Here is a 15,377-nt window from a genome sequence, read left to right as displayed (position 1 = left end):
TTAAAAATACAGGAGATATAATCTACAGGACCTATAACATCAAGCTCTGTTCTTTCAGCAGATGTAGCAGCTGACAGCTGAGGATGGAGTAATTCAGAACTCCAGGTGACAGGTTGGGTGTATTTTGGGTGTAACACAACAGCAGACAGGACACAACCTCCCCAAAGCTTTGCTTTAGGAGGTCTTGGGTACCAAGGCAGGAAACTAAAGGTTAAAAATGAGATTTGAGCTCACCTGTGTAGCTTTGAGGAAAAGCCCAGAGCAGAGCAGAGCTGCTCAAGCCAAAGCTGAAATATCAGAATAGCAAAAGGCTTCAGGAACTCCTCCCAATTACAATCACCTAATCTCTAAAGTAAATTATAGATAGCACCTGAAAGGTTTGGCTGTTTCAACAGCAAGGGTTTGTTTAACAATAAGGAATGGACATAAGCCCAGTGCAGAAGAGAGCAGGGAAAGCAATTCCCACTCACACAAACCCAGGGAGCACCAGGAACTACAGAAAGCAGGAAATTATTGGGGAAACAGTAGGGGAAAGCAGGCTGTGGCTTAACTGGATTTTTCATATTGATAATGAACTTTAAAAGCACACTTAACTCTAAATATTTAAGTGAGACACTGCTTTTTTTAAATGGTCAGATGGTAGAAGGATTTTGAGGTTTGTTTTTTTGTTGTTTTCTTTTGGTGGGGTTTTGTTTTTCTTTGTTTTGTTTGGTTTTTGTTTTGTTGTTTTTTTTAAGTAACCATAATAAAGACATAGAAAGAGTTCTGGTCCGAGTTCACTCCACCAAACAAGAGTAAGAAGCATGAGAAACATGAATCTGTAGAAGGAATATCCTATTTTTTTTTCCCCTGAAGTATCCAGAAAAGATTTGCAAGAACTGTAAGAATAATTCATTTACACGAGAAGAAGCCACAGTTTTATCTGAATGAGAAAAAATCCGGAAATAAGGAAAAAATGAGTCCATCTTTTCAATGCATAACCATAATGACTCATGTTTGATCCATTTGCTTAATTATTTTGCATTTGCTAACAGCCAGTGCTCCATGGTCAAACACAACATAAAGCAGATGAGCTTTGCTAAGAATTTTAGACAGATAAAGTCTGTTCCTCGTGCTGAAGGGGGATCAGCATGAAAACCAAAGTAATACCTTCCCTTTTAAAACAAACAGCTCTTTTAAAGTAAGGAGGAATAATAATAGGAATAATAATAGGAATAATAATAATAATGTTAAAACATCATTCCTCTTTGAAACCTTCAACTGGTGCTTGCAGTTCAGTGTTATAAAACTGTACAGGTGTATAAATGCCTTGCCAGTATCCTGAAATTTACTCTTCCTCTTCACAGAAGGAATGTGCATTTCCTTCTTTGTTTCATTTTCTTCCTGCACTTCACCTCTATTATAGGAATTATTGGCTGCAACCACCTGCACCTTCCTCCAAACAGGCAAGTGCCAAAGCTCCTGGTTTTCTGAAACTCTTTGGGGAGAACACCACCCCAACACAAATTCATAGGAACTTGTCAGTACTGTCTAAGCTGAACCAGATATCCCTGATTATCAGCAATTAAGTCTACCAAGAAATTAGCCCAGCAGCCTCCTCCTTGCCCAAAATAATTAGCTTTTCTGCTTACAGCACACAACAGTGCCAAAACTCCTCATTTTTCAAAACAGGTTGTAAAAGCCAAAGGAAAAGAACTTGGATTTAAAACCACATAATTTCACCCTTAATGATCAGTGCAGTCTAGAGAAGGAATCAAGAATTTAATTCATAATTCCCTGGCATATCAGTGCTGCAGCAGTGGGCTTGGCATGCCCACTGGAACATGGAAAGTTTCATTTGAATATGAGAATATTTTTGACTTGTGAGGGTGGCAGAGCACTGGAAGAGCCCAGAGAGGGATGAGAACCAAGCCTTTTCCAGAGGTCTGAGCGTTCCCAGAGAGGAAGGACAGGTTATTCCATGGCTTTGGAGGACACTGTGGTTCCACACATTTCACTGGTGCACAGATTTGCTGCTTTTTAGGTTAAATGGTGGAGGACTGAATGCTTACTCTGCACCTGCAGCTCATTTACAGATGCTGCACCTTTATAATCCCAAGTGGGCACCCAAATGAGTGCCAGATCTTAACAACTGTATTTTAACACTCTTAAATACTTTAAAAGAGGATAACAAGATACTGTTGGCTATTCAGCAATAGCATTCCCCCACTAAGTCCCCTCATTAAACACATACGAGAAAAACAATGTACTCAACAGGAAAAAGAAAAATAAAATTAAAAGAGCATGTATTGACTCCTTCTCTTAGCCATATTTTCTTAATACAAGCCAACATCAATCAATCTCCTCATTCAAAGTGCAATTCTCACCTCTCCATGTGGAACATGTTAATGAGTTTACACTAAAAAAAAAAATCATCTGTATTTACCAGGTACACAGAAAGAACAGGTTTCAGTGCTGCTTTCTCTGTGTGAAAGAAAATAATAGGATAACAGGCACAAAATACAAGCTCACAAAGCCAGTGTGGGTGTTCTGTTTTGGTGGGGGTTGTTTTGGGTTTTTCTTTTGTTTGGTTTTTTTTTATTACCCTCTCAGTGCTTCTGCCAGCACCGAATTTAGTGTTAATTAAAAATTGCTGGCTCAGCCCTGCAGCAGGAGTGCAGCAGCAGTGCAGGTGAGAGGAGACCTGATCATCAGCAAAGGGGGGGCTCTGCAGCTCTGGAAACCATGACAGAGCCTGGAAATCAATTATGGCCCTCCTGCAACTTCAATTTATGTTTTAGAGTGGCAAAAGAAGCTCTGCTCCTCCAAGAAAAGCTGACAATCTTAAAGTGAAATATCATGAAGATGAAGTACTTGGGTGAGCAAGCTCCTGATAACAAGGATTGCCTTTCCCTAGAGCTGTACACACAACCCAGCACGAACACAGCCCTCACCACAAAAACCTTGGTGAGGAGCAAACTGGGAGAAGGAAACCAAGAGAAGTTACCCCTGGATAAGATCAACATATTTCAGGCCATGAATCAGCTGGCTTCCATACCCAGTGTGTCATTTACAGAGACTATTATGGACTAAAGCTTTCACTTAAAATTATGAGAACAATTATTGCAATCAGGAAACAACCATTTGTTGGGCTGAAATGTTACCTTCAGTGCAGTTTGCAAAACAGCTTCAGGAAATACATTTTGCTCGTCTCTACTTGTAAAGGAATATAAAAAAAATTATGCAGGCATACTGGGGGGGAAAACAAAAAAAAATAACTAACTAAAAAGGAGTGTTGTCTCCTTTTGCTGGTTTGAATAAAACACTACTACTCCTCTTCAGTTCGTCCTCTGAAAAACACTACAACCAAAAAATTTAAAGAACTTGTGATGAGGTGAAAGGGTCAGGATTAAAAACCAAGCAGCAACCACCACACATGAGTTCTACAAAGCTTAGTAAAAGTCAGCTCCTAAATTCAGTCTGCATCTGAACCACTCTGCTGGCCAGTGCAGAAGTGCTGCTTGTGACCACTCTGCTCTCATCTCAGCAGGCTAAATCAGATGAGGCCACAGGGGTATCCCAGAGCCCATCCAAGCACTCTTCCTTTAGATTTCTCCTTTTCTTTTTGGCAAACAGCACCCAGATCCTCCTCTGGTGTAATCAGGTCTCCTGACAATGTGAAACTCACACTTTAAAGAGCCCACAGACAGATGGATTCAATTTAATTCATGGCTATGAACAGCTGCTCCTGATCACCAGCTTGTACAGCACACCCATTCATCACAAAACATTTCAAAAGGCTGAGCTGAAATGGAACAAATGAATTTGAAGGAGTATGGGAGGTACTGTGCTAGCCTTGGAGAATGTGTCAGATGTAAAAAGCACAGTTATGGGACTGCCATTAATTTATTCCTGTAAATGCTGGCTCTGCTCTATTAGCAGCATTCTCCAGATTCTCAAAAATCCAGGAGGGCAGCCTGAATAAGGTATTAGAAGGTGTAATTAAATACTCCTTACTGAAGGTGATTTTAACTAAGTCACTAAAAGGAGCTGACAGCATGTTTAAATTGTGCTGGGGAAAACTTCAAGATGACAAGCCTCAAACAGCTGCTGAAAGGAGAGGAGGTTATTTCCCCAAGTGCTCTAACTCAGAACAAGATCCATCAGCCATGCAGGGGAGGGCCATGGACCTGCCTTTGCCACCTTCATCTTAAATACTGTGAGAGGCCTCACTGCTTTTAAAAAGTTTTCATCTTTCTCTTCAGCACAGCTACAGCCAAGAAGAAGGCCCTGACAAATGAAACCACCCATTTTGAAAGTCTGTGAAGAGATGGAGAGCTGACACAGAGCTGAGTAATTCACATTCTTTCTTATTTTTTATTTTAAATTTCAGGAATTAGGAGGCAAAAATAGACATTTTAAACATCACAGTGTTTGTCATGGCCACTGGATCATCTGTGGGTGGCTCAGTTTTTCACACAGCACTTCCTATGAGTTGTGCACAGATGTTGGGAAGAAAAGTGATGTGCAGGGAGGAAAATTCTCCATGAGCTGCCCCAGGTGGCAATTTATTCTTGCCAATTCCTGCTAGGGATTTCTAGGAGGGGGGAAAACAAGTTTCCAAGGTATTTTTGAAGGTAATTCTTATCTAGAAGTGATATTTATAGCAACTTCAGACACCTGTATCATACTTGTGTGGATTCATGAGGAAAGCATGTAATGCTTATGTAGAATTCCAAATTTCAACTGCTATGAGGTTGTTGGATCAGATTTTTCTGTCTTACTATGAAAAACACACTTTCATTCTGAGCTGCAGAGAATTTATAAATAATTTGTAGTAACACTTATTGATAAATGGGGAGTAAAAAGAAACAAAAGTTTCCTCGCTATAGAAAATTTAATTTTTGCAACAAAATGGGGGGAAAAAAAGGAAAAAAAAAAAAAAAAAGACAGGTTTTTTGGGTAATAATAGTTCTCTCTTTCCTTCTTGCTCTGCCTTCCTCAAGGCCAGGCAAGGAGACAGAGCTCAGGTGTCAGAAGCTTGAACAAATAATGCACACCCTCTGCCCTTCCACACAGTGGAATAAAGCCACTCCTTGCCATCACCCAGGCTCCTGCTGCCTGCTAGGAAAGCAAGTGATGAGTGCATCTCTAAAATGCAGCTCTGAGACAGCAGCTTGGACTTCTTTTGGGAGCCCCATGCGCTGCCAGGGTGCGCGCTCCGATGCGCGGGGAGACGCTGCGGGCTCGGTTTTATCTGCCAGAGCCAAGGCAGGAGCACACACTGGCTCACCCACCTTCTGCAAAGGTTATTCATCACCACAGCAACCTCCAAACAAAGGTGGGAGCCAAGTCAAACCGACTGGCTTCACCCAGCCCTGGCCCTCTGATGACAGAGGGCAAAGGTGCTCTCTGCTTGGGCGCTACAGGGGACTTAATTGCTTGGGTTTGTTTTTATGTCACTGGGTCTCACAATTCCACTCTCAGCATCCCAGCGTGCCCAGAGCAGAGAGAGGCCACAAGGATCCATTAAACAATAAAAATTCTTCTGTAGCCCCAGCTAAAAAGAGAGAGAAGAGGCACAATTCCTTCTTGCCACACGGTGAGCAGGTGCCAAAATCCATTTCACTGTCACCCCACCTCCTCCATGTGCTGCCCTAGGCACCAGCAACAGCTGCTGTGAAATAAACACCTAAACCAAATGTTATAGATACATAATAAATTACTGGCTTTTCACAAATATTGAAATGGATGTTATATGTGTAAGGTTAGAGAACTTTGTTGTATTAATATAGTTCCTTCTATTTCTGTTATTGATGAAACTTAGAAATAGTGGTATAATATAGATATATGTTGAGCTATGGCATAGTATTAAAACAAAAACTACTTTTGTTTGTATAACCCAAAGACTGAAAAAGATGTTTAGAGACCCCCCTCCATTCTTAAATTATCTTATCCAGGTGAGGACAGCAGTGACCAGAGCTCCAGGGGAGGAATTTATTGCATTTCTGTTATCAGGGAATGTGAAACTCAGTGGATCCAAGAAGATTGATCTATTGAGAAGGGGGCAAGTTAAAAACTAAACACAGAAACATCCAAAACTTAAGAGGAATGTCTGAATTATGTATAAGAATTTATGGATATGTAGTAGGATTCTGTTTTTAAGGGACAATCCTTTGTTAGCAAGGTGTGCTCTCCTGGCTGAATGCAGAGACACCCAGCCATATCTGTAACTTTATCACCTAATTGTCTTTCTATTAAACTTTTAAATTCTATAAAAAATATGTGAACCTCATTTTTCACACCAAAAAACCCCCAGTCTGTTTAGCTTTCATTCTGTCCTTCCTCTCCCTTCACCACTTCTTCACATCCTCTCTCACTCCACGGGAGATTAATGATTTTGGATATGCTACGAGAATCCAACCGATACAATAAAATAATAAACTCAGCACAAATGAAAAGCAGCTTCATTTATTCCCCTAAATCTGGAAAGAACAAACCCCTACATTTCCCAAGTCACTCGAGGAAAGAGATTATGAAAAATTTCTCCATTTCTAAACCTTTTCAACTACCAGGAGGGAAAAAAAAGCTGTCTGTAATGACAAGCTGTCAACACTCAGCGGGCAGCACGGCTCTCATTTGTGACACTGAGCTTTTGCCTGCAGAGCCAGGCACGTGGGCACCAGCAGCCAACACCACAGGCAATGACAGCACTGAAAATGCCCAGATTTCTCTACCTGTCCTAATCCACATCCTCCACCTGAGCAGCCTGGTCTCAGGGTTTAAAAGACAGAGTAACTATTTTTTTGAATTAAAGGATTTTAAAAAAAAAACAAAAAAACCCACCCCAAACCCAGTGGTTCTGAGGAATTTTATTTTTAAAATCAAAGCCACAGGTGACTAGAGCAGATAACAAAATCTCATTTACTCCTGCCAAGAAATAGAAGCTAAATTTTGCTGTAGTAAAATCATCAAAAATACACATCCAGCTTCAGTGTTTTTGGATCTAAGCAAAATTTATGTTAACAAAAGGGTGGTTTGATTTATACCAATGGCTTAAGCTATCATTTTTCCTGAATTTCAGAACAGTCATTGGTAGCTAACCATTAATCTTTTGCAGGCTCATGATGGTTTACAATTTTTGTCAGTGTGTTCCAGCATCCAACCACCTGAGGCAGGAGGTTCATTTACCTGATTCTGCAATATTTCTATTAGCCAAGCACTTCAGTGATTTGGCACTTCAAGGGAGCTGATAGGAAAAATAAGAACAGGCTTTTTATCAGGGCCCACAGCAATAAGAACAAGAGAGAATGGTTTTTAAGTCAAGTTGAATTAGTATGGATATAAGGAAGTTTTTGGTTTTAAGGTAAAGTTGAATGAGTATGGATATAAGGAAGATTTTTACAACTAAGGTGGTAAAAGAGATTACCCAGAGGGGTGGTGGATGCCCCATCCCTGGAAACAATCATGGCCAGGCTGGATGGAGCTCTGAGAAATGTGGTCTAGTTCAACATGTCCCTTCCCATTGCAGGGGCACTGTACTAGATGGTCTTTAAAGATACCCCCAATGTAAAATATTTTATGAATCTATGATAATATTACTCTGACACTATAATTAAGAAGAACTAGAAATTAATTAAAAAAAAAATAAAATTTAAAAAATGCAACAAAATTCAGCTTCCAGATGAAGGTTCAAGCCACAGTTTCAAAAGCCTGCACTGCACTTGCAGGCAGCAAACAGCAACCGAGCAGAACTTCAAGCAAAGTGCAAAACACCACTCAACCCCAAGGGCAGGACACTCCCCAGACACCCTGCACTTGAAGCTCTATGCTCTGTAGCACTCTCAGAAATATTTCTGCGGAAATAAATAAATGAAGAACCCAAAAAAACCACCTCACTAACTCTGATTTGAGTTCACAGGCACTTCTGAAGCACAGCCACAGGCAAACCCATGAACCTGGACGTACCCAGAGCAGTGATTTGTGTCACGGCACCATCACCCCCTGACGTGGTAGACAGGCACTGGCTTGACTCAGTCTTTATTTCTGCAGTGAATTTTCAACCCACCTTCCTGATGGATCTGCAGTTTCAAAAGGAACCTCCCCACATGGGGCTGGTGTTCCCACCCATGCTGAAAGGGAGCAAAGGTTTTTGCCTTCTTCCCCCACGCAGGAATTCCATCTCATGAGTCAGACCGAGACCTCAGACACAACCCACAGACATTTGTCCTAAATTGGTGTCCCCCTGGCCAAGATGTGCTTCCACTGAAACTATTTGGCTTCTAGAAAAAAAAAAATCTGTGGTCTCTAACTTTTAATAACTGAAAATATTTACAAGAGGAAAAAAAAGTGCACCTACCCAAGTGCAAGTTTGATTTTAACCAAAAAAACACTGCTTCAATAACTACCTTGCTTTTTCTATTTCTACACACCCTGAAAATCAATTTCAATTTGAAAACCTTTCTCCTCCAAAGTTGATGCTGTTGGCACTGAAGCTGCTGTATTATTTAAGTGCTGGGTTTCAGAGTTCTCCAGCAGCAGAAAGGAACTGCATCTACCTTCAGTGGTTCCCAAGATAGCAGCTGTTTGTGCTTGAACTGAAGTGGGAAGAGCAGCAGCAATAAAAAGGGAAGGAACTTAAGGACAGGTATGTTCCAGCTTGCAGTGGTTATGTGACAACAGCACCAAATTTGTTTCCCTACACTTTCCATTAATTAAAGACCGCTTATTTTAGTCTGGCTTAACAGGCTACTGGACCTTGAAATAATGTGCTTGTATTCCTTGCTTTGCCTTTGCCTCCTCCAGCATAAAGCAGAATTACCCTCATAATTTTTCAGGCCAGGGTAATTTTCCAACACTGCTGCTAATCAAGGTAGCATGTACAGCTCAGGACAGCACTGACCTTCAGGTTTTTGTGCAAATACCTTCTTAACAATATGGCAAGAACCTGAAATTCAAGTGCCCTGGATGCACATTACCCTTCCTGCTCCCATCCTTACCTTCTCCCTGCTCCAGATGAAACCTTCAGAAGTTCTGCCTAAAGCACAAAGCCCCTGCTCTGATATTCACGGGACAATTCATCACCTGATGCCCAGTTGTGTCGTCCTGATGCTTTAATGGGATTCCATCCATGTGCAGAGGGGCTATCTCCCCCAAATTCCACAGAGATTTTTAAATGATTAGCTGTAGCTAAGGGCACATATGTTGTTTTTGATAGCAAACGTGTGTTTTACAGACCAGGCTGCATCTCATCAATAATTCCTTGGTGCCACACTCCCAGCAGCCAGCCCAGCATGACAGAGTCTTAAATAAAGCAGGGTGTTACAAGGTGTAAGGCAGCTCTCCACACATTTGCTGTCAAAGAATCACGGCGTTTCAGCTTCTGGAAGGAGAAGATTGCCATTGTTTTATCAAGGAAAATCACAGATTGGAAAAACTGACTCTAAAAAAGTTAATTGTTAGCTATTGCCTCTTGTAGAGAGGTTATGCCTAGTGTTGAGCTGGAAACAGGATCAAGACTCAGAGGTCAGAACAAGCTCACTCTTTTCTTTACACAGCATCTGCAAAAGGAAGCTGGGGATGAAGTTTGTCTGCACACAACCACACAGAGATTTAAACAGGAAAAAAAACCCCAAATCCATGCACTTACATAAAAGGCTTTGGGTAGTTTCATTTTCCATTCAGCTGGAAAGGGAGAGAACCAGCACACACACACATTTTTAATCACCCTTGTGCTGACAGCAGCCAGTCACTACTGCTGTTATCAGAACCCCACAGCTTGGATTCCCAGGCTAGGGAAGAGGGTATAAAATCTCCTCTGGTTAAAAAAGCACAGTGATAGCATCTCCTATAACACACAAATGCTACAGAATTGAAGTCTGGTCCCACCAAAATGAGTTTGGTTACTCATTCAGTGGAGGGAGAGGGGAAAAAATCCATAAATATACAAACAAATAGTAAGGATTCCCTAAGATTAGCTGGTGACCTGGATCTCATTTTCTCTAAACCCATCAGTCATGCTCTGGGAAAAACAAGCAAGGCAGGCCAGTCTGTGCATCCAGAAATGTAGAGTTTGCAATAGATACCAGTTGTCAAAGAGACAGGGAGGAGAGAGAGAAGCTGAGCTTATGTACAACTCACCTGTACAAATGCCACGTGCCTGGGCTTAAAACTTCAGCCTGGGTAGGTGCTGTCCCTGCTATTGCTTAATTCAGCTGGCTGGCATCTCCCCAGAGGCACCCAGAAGGCAGCTGCCCAACAGGACAAATCACTGAAAACCAGAAAAGAAATCACTGAAAACTGGAAAAGAAACAGGTTCAGCTTTGCAATTGCACTGCACATTATACAATGAGTTCAACTTGCTAGTCCATGCCTTCTTAAAATGTGATTTCCCTCAGTGCCTGACAGGGAGAAATGCAATTCATCCTCTACTGTCAGTGTGAATTTCCTAAATACCAGTAATACCAGAAAGAACTCCTCTGTACAGCCAACAGGAACCTCATGGTCAAGAGAACTGAACAGCCTCCACCCTAAAACCCTTCAAGTTTTGTTTTCAGTTTTGAATCTGACATTCAAGAATTAGTCCTTTTCTACTTCATTTTTTTTATTCATATCCAACACTTTGTTCTAACTTAGTTTTAATACAAGTCATTTCCAGCTTCATAGCTGCTATTCCAGGCACTGAATAGCTCTTCAAATTTTAGCAAATCTAACCAAGTTACAGCAGAACTTTCTCATGAATTACTCTCTTCAGGCCTTCATTTTGGCATTATCCCAATTCTGTGACTTCCATGTGAGGTTCCATTTCCTTTCTCTTACAAGGCCATTTACAATAAATCCAATTAAAATTAATTAAAGCACACAGATCAATTTGATGTAGGAACAGAACCAGGAAGAAGCAGTACCAAGTCAACTTATTGGTAGGACAAGTGACAATGGGACAATTCAGTCAATCTGAATTGACCCAGTGGTTGCACATGAATGTAAAAATAAGGTTCAGTACAAAAACTGAACTAGTTTTTTTACTGAACCTTATCAAACTGCTTACCAATATGAGCAGATTCTACGGGTGGTTTATCTGTTAATCACCTATTTCTGTTGAAAATGTAACATTTTAATATTTGAAGGGGAGATAAACAAGTTTTTTTTCTGACCAGGAAACCTTCACAGAAGAAAGGGCATCACCTGGGCACAGCACAGGTGAGCTCAGTGACCTCAGGCAGGACTCTCCACCCTTCCATGCCCATTTCATTCCCTTCAGAGCATGGATATGGTCCAAGAAGGATGAGGAGCTACTGGAGAGGGTCCAGCAGAGGGACATAACGATGATGAGAGGTTTGGAGTGCCTCTCTCAAGAAGAGACTGCAGGAGCTGAGCCTGGGCAATCCAGGCAGAAGAAGACTCAGAGAGGATCTCATTAATCCATATAAATATCTCAAAGGGGTGCCAAGAGGACAATGCCAGGCTCTTTTCAGTGACAGGACAAGGAGCAGTGGCCATAAACCAAAACACAGCAAGTTCCACCTTGATATAAAAGAAAGTTTTACACAGAGGATGGCAGAGCTGCCCAGGGAGGATGTGGAATCTCCCTTCCCTGCTCTTGTGTAACCTGCTCTAGGTGACCCTACCTTGGATGAGATGATCTCCAGAGGTCCCTTCCAACTCTAACTAATGATTATGTGTGATTCTGCAAGGAAAATTGAAAAGAAAAGAGACAGACCACACCTCTTTTCTTATAGTAACTTATCTCAGTAGCTTCTTATGTAGAAATTAATTCTTCAGAGTAGAATGGAAGACTAAAGAATTCTGCTAAAAAAAAGGAAGTGGCAAACAGTAGCACACTCATTGTTTCCAGGCTCCTTATCTCTGAAATTTGTTACAGGTTTTGGGATTCTCATCTGAAAGCCAATGTAAAATAGAAAAGGGAAAACCAGATTTCACTGGTGAGTTTCTGAGCTCCTCCTTGCTAATGTGATTCTCTTGTTTGCTGCCCTGGACATGAACACAGTTAATGAATAATGACTGTGCAAACAAAATATCAGACAATGATGGGAGGGGGAGGGAAGGGTGAAATGATTGTGTGGGAGGCTTGGGTTGGATTTGGCAACAATTAGAAAAATTGATGCCCTTTTAATTATAGGAAAAGGCTTTGCTGGAAAGATAAGATGGACATGACATTCAAAATACTTTAGTCTTTGGATTTAAACGTATGGAAATAGAAAGTTCAAAAGGTTGGGGCTCTTCATTGTGTTTTATGTTAAAAAACACAGCTCTCAAAACTTACATCCAACTGTGTGTGCAAACCTTCAGCTCAATTCAAAGCTGTTACAGGACAGATTTGATTTGCTTTTATCACTCTCTGGGAATATTATTTACTACATTTTTTACATTTACTACATTATTTACTACAATATTATTTACTCCTACAAGCTAGAAGATATCTTTGTTTTTCCCTTCTAGTAAGAGCCCAAGGCAGGAGAAGTTACAGACACTTGAAGAATCAGTCCAGTAACTTATTAACATCATTTAAGATCCTCTCCTAACTGGTTCCACCAAATAAATTATCAAAAGAGGGCACCAGAGATTGCTCCCTGTTTGATTAAGGTTGCAGAGTGCACATTTCCTTCTCTGCTGTCATTCCCAATTCCGGCAGCTCCTGCCAGATTCTCACATGTGAGAAATGCCTGCTACAGGCATATGAAATGCATTATCCCATATTCCTTTAGTAGCACAGAGCAGCTTAATGATATCCTTTAAAAAGTTAAAAGGGAAAAGGACATTTCTCCACCGAGCTCACACACAATTCCTCAATTACAAAATAAATCAAAACCTCTTGCAGTTTTACTCTGTTCCTCTACAGATCTTTTTCCTTAACATCATATTTACATGATTATTTCTACAGTGAGATATAGCCACTTCTAAATAAGTGCTTTTACATAAACCACACTTGCTATCCTAAAATTTATAGTCACCATTTCCATTATTCAGTATCTTTCATCAGCACATCTCAAATAGAGTTTAACTTGATTAAATCTTTTAAACAACCAACTACCACTGCAGATGTGACTTAGAAAGCAAAAGCACAATTAAACAAGGCAGGATTTTTCCAGGAAATATGGACTGTGATACTTAATCTTGCAAAATAACAGAGAGATAATTTAAAGTAAGGTATCTACAAAGAGCAGTTGTCTGTGCCAAGAGACTGTTTGTATTGGTTTTGCAAAGAGTGGACAGAATGTTCTTTTCCAAAGAACCACAAAACAAACTTCCTGAACCAATGTGAGTTTTCTTTTTTGCTTGTATTTAATCCAAGTCAATGTGGCCCAGCCAAACTTATTTAATAAGAAGTGTGGGGGGAAAGAATCAATTAGTTTGGGATAACCTTGTCTTGGAACAGCACAGTCACAATGCAAAGTGAGTGGAAGTGGTCACTGAACAGATCTGGAACCACTGCTTCTCTGTGAAATTAGTAATAATAGCAGGGAAGGGGCTTTTTTGACTATTTTTAAAAAACATTTCTTGCACAGCATTACAAGCAGCTGTAATTAACTCCCTTCCTTTTTTGTTTTGTTCTGTTTTTAATGTGAGTCTCTTGATGCACACCAGCAGGGTTTCAGGATGTGGAAAAGAGAGAGGCAGTGTGCTGAGATGGTAATGCAGCACACAGGAAAAAGAACTTGAAATCATCACACACCACTTTACTTAACATCATCTTTTGTTCCTAAATCAGTCATTTATATAATCTAGAAAAAAAAGGGAAAAAAACCCCAAAACTAAAGAAAAAACAACAAAAAACCTCCTCCAAGTTCAGCTTTTACCTCTTTTGGCCTTTCAGGAGTTGATGGGTAAGTGCACAGGGAAAAGCCTCTTTGCAAGGCAAAGATAAAAGCATTACTGGTAAGGTCAAGAGAGACCACATATCCTTTAGTGTGATGCATTTGTAATCCCTGTTTTAGAAGTACTATTGAATTTAAAATTAAAAGACATAATACAGACCCTCTACCCTACAGGGAGATACTGGGAACCCCAAAACAAACATACCAACGTTTAACCCTGCAGCAGGTCTCTTTACATGTACATCTGTGAAGGTTTCCTCACTAACAAAAATGCTCATTTCACCAGAGACACAATGCAAGACTGCTCCCAGCACCTCTAGAATACAATTTTTCCAAAATGTACCACAGACAGATTTGTCACATTTGCCACACAAATGCCCATCTCTCCTCTCTGATGGGCTAAGATGCTGCATCATTTTGTCAGGGTGCCAAAAGGAAAGGAAGCCACCACATGTACAAGTCAGACACTTAAAAGATTATATTCAACAATATAATCTCAAAATGCTGCACTATAATTCCACTACAGAATAGTTATCCTAAAGAGATGAATACAATACCCCCCAGGAGTGGGATGGGTATAAAGAGAGACAAATCTGAGGGGAAGACAATAGAACTGCAAAATGTATTTCATGTTACTTATACTGATGAAAAGCTTTGGAAATCCAGTTTGATGTCTAAAAGTTGTCCATCTTCACTGTCAGATTTGGTTTATTCACAGCCAGATACTAGATTTCAGTGGTTATCATCACAAGCTGTTTCCTTGTTTACTTCTGCATTTTGTTCAGCTTCTTACAGGGTAGAAAATAAAACCTGTTTTTACTTTTAGATTCCTCCTGCCACAATGTTTGGTTTTCAAACTCTGAAAAGATCAAGTTTAAACTGAAAATCAATCAGTACTATTTTTATTTTGAAACAGGAGACAAATTATATTAGTCTGAGGTATCATAAAAATTCTTTTCATATATTCAGCTTGGATCTACTTCTGAACCTCAGCGCATTAATATTACACTGTCAAATACATTCATGTGTAAACCCTTATTCTACCTGCTAGAGGCATATCTTGGTAGAAACCCTACAATTATTATTTTTTCAATGGAAGCAAAGAAAGATTATTAATAAAAAAACCTCCAAATGTTAAGTTCCTGCTTTCCTGAAATCAATACAGAATCGGTCTCACATTTCAACAGATCTGGGATTTCTTGTTAGCCCTACAAAAGACAAACCTGTCTCTTTAGATATCAGGTAAGCAAACAAAAAATACCCTGAGAACAGGATATTATTTAGGAAGATTAGATTATTGTCTTCAAACACCACTGCAGATTGAAAGGATGAGCTTAGAGAGCAATGGGAAACAGACACAGGGTAATACTGGTGTGATTAAATTCACCACCCACTCCCACAAAAGGGACATGATAAGGTTGGGACTGCTCTTAAAAATTCCCATACTTTTGACAAAGACTGATCTAGCTTAAGATGTGTGGGAAGAATCACGTGTGACTTCAGAAAAAGCAGTAAGAAAAAATAATTTGTATTTTGGACAGAAGGAGAGTGCAAGAAGGGCTT

General features: G+C 40.2%; 1 protein-coding gene across 4 annotated transcripts in view; it reads right to left on the bottom strand.

Annotated features, from left to right (window-relative positions):
• Positions 1-15,377, bottom strand: part of EPS8 (epidermal growth factor receptor pathway substrate 8) — a 130,109-nt gene that overhangs the window by 87,663 nt on the left and 27,069 nt on the right. For all 4 annotated transcript variants that reach the window (XM_015627743.3, XM_015627744.3, XM_015627742.3 and 1 more), the window contains exon 2: positions 10,120-10,249. The gene's annotated coding sequence lies outside the window, so the exon portion shown is untranslated. The remainder of the gene's footprint in view (positions 1-10,119; positions 10,250-15,377) is intronic.

Source organism: Parus major, chromosome 1A (genome assembly GCF_001522545.3).
Source record: "Parus major isolate Abel chromosome 1A, Parus_major1.1, whole genome shotgun sequence".
NCBI classification, from domain to species: Eukaryota; Metazoa; Chordata; class Aves; order Passeriformes; family Paridae; genus Parus; species Parus major.
The sequence above is the reverse complement of the archived record's forward strand: the minus strand, read 5'-3'. Positions and strand labels throughout refer to the sequence as shown.